This window comes from Colobus angolensis, unplaced genomic scaffold, assembly GCF_000951035.1.
Source record: "Colobus angolensis palliatus isolate OR3802 unplaced genomic scaffold, Cang.pa_1.0 Scaffold401, whole genome shotgun sequence".
Classification (NCBI taxonomy): domain Eukaryota; kingdom Metazoa; phylum Chordata; class Mammalia; order Primates; family Cercopithecidae; genus Colobus; species Colobus angolensis.
Window position 1 is genome coordinate 1,083,860 of NW_012117389.1, and position 2,410 is coordinate 1,086,269.

Consider the following 2,410-nt stretch of genomic DNA (forward strand, 5'->3'; position numbering starts at 1 on the left):
AGTTTTATCTGGCTTTGGAGATCAGGAGGGGTTCCTTAATGAAGTGGTAGATGAAATAGCATTTCTTAATCCTGTGCATATTTTAGAGCATGTTTTATGTATCAATCTTATCTTCAGCTCTATTTTGTCTAAGTTATTAGAAGTAAGAATTATAGAAGACAATATATGCCTGGTGGGTGAGTGGGAAAAGATAGACTTAATAGAAATTTCACCAAAAAATAGTGCATATAGATGATGGAGATAATTAGGTGTTTCAGTAGTATAGGAATTGGTCTTTGGGGATCAGGCTCAGAAAAAAAAATCTGTCATTTCTTATTTTTCCACCAAAAACTGAGTGCTTTCCTTTAGAAGTAGAGGGGTGATTAACTGATTCTGAGTTTTTTCTCATTCTCAACTTTGTTAAGTTGTTGGTGTTGTTATGTTACAGTCACAGGGCACCAAATTGTCCATTAACTAACTAGCACTGTTAAATTTATAATCCTAGACAGTTAATCCTAAGAGAGAGAAAAATTTTGGAAAAACCAAAGCCTAAAAATGAAAAATACATTGAAGACTTCCAAGTCTGCATATATGCACATATTTTTCAAAGCTTATAATGAGCAATTCACACTTGGGATTTCTTCCTATGTATCTTAAATGGAGTTATATTCCTTGACTAGCCAAAATTCTTTCCTGATTCATTAATACACCAACAAAATCATTTCATGCTTAGTTTACACTATTTCATGTTTTAAAAACTACAATACACATCTTCATTGTAGAATCAACTAAAAATCACTCAATGTGTGTGGAGAAAATTTCCATATGATAAGGGAAATGAAAATGACAATAACCTTATCTCTATTCCTCCAGGGAAGGAAATTGAATACAACATTTTAACCTTAAAAAAGACACATAGATTGAAAGCTTAGAAAAAAGCCAGTGATAGCTTTGGACAGTGGCAATACATTGCCCAAATCAAACACTAGAACATGCATCAGAATTGTGCCTTCCTCTATTTTTATTACTTGATTAAACTACACAATCTTAGGATCACCAGAGTTTGATGACTAAAATTTTAAATTATTAGCATAAATTTTTCCTTTCATTTTTAAATGGTGCAATGTCAATTTTAAATGTAAAGCATTTCACTTGTATGCAAAAATCACTAAAATTACACAATTAATATCTTGTGGCTTTTCCATGGAGGGCACCTGGAGTTGGCCAAAAGAAAACAACATAAGCCAGACTCAAATGTTAGAAGGAGAAAAAGGACATTCGGGGGGCAGCCAAGATGGCCGAATAGGAGCAGCTCCAGCCTCCAGCTCCCAGTGTAAGCAACACAGAAGATGGGTGATTTCTGCATTTTCAACTGAGGTGCAGACTGACACCTCACACCTCATACTGCTGGGTACACCTCTGAGACGAAACTTCGTGAGCAAGAATCAGACAGCAACATTTGCTGTTCAGCAATATTCTATCTTCTGCAGCCTCCACTGCTGATACCCAGGCAAACAGGGTCAGGAGTGGACCTAAAGCAAACTCCAACAGACCTGCAGCTGAGGGTCCTGACTGTTAGAAGGAAAACTAACAAACAGAAAGGACACCCACACCAAAACCCCATCAGTACGTCACCATCATCAAAGACCAAAGGCAGATAAAACCACAAAGATGGGGAAAAAGCAGTGCAGAAAAGCTGGAAATTCAAAAAATCAGAGCGCATCTCCCCCTCCAAAGGAACGCAGCTCATCACCAGCAACGGAATAAAGCTGGACGGAGAATGCCTTTGACGAGTTGAGAGAAGGCTTCAGTCGATCAAACTTCACAGAGCTAAAGGAGGAACTACGTAACCAGCACAAAGAAACTAAAAACCTTGAAAAAAGAATGGAAGAATGGATAACTAGAATAATCAATGCAGACGAGACCATAAAAGAACTGATAGAGATGAAAACCATGACACGAGAACTACAAGACAAATGTACCAGCTTCAGTAACCGACTGGATCAACTGGAAGAAAGAGTATCAGCGATTGAAGATCAAATGAATGAAATGAAGTGAGAAGAGAAGTGTAGAGAAAAAAGAGTAAAAAGAAATGAACAAAGCCTCCAAGAAATATGGGATTATGTGAAAAGACTAAATCTACATCTGATTGGTGTGCCTGAAAGTGACGGGGAAAATGAAACCAAGATTGAAAGCACTCTGCAGGATATCATCCAGGAGAACTTCCCCAACCTAGTAAGACAGGCCAACATTCAAATTCAGAAAACACAGAGAACGCCACAAAGATACTCCTCCAGAAGAGCAACTCCAAGACACATATTTGTCAGATTCACTAAAGTTGAAATGAAGGAAAAAATGTTAAGGACAGTCAGAGAGAAAGGTCGGGTTACACACAAAGGGAAGCCCATCAGACTAACAGCAGATCTCTCGG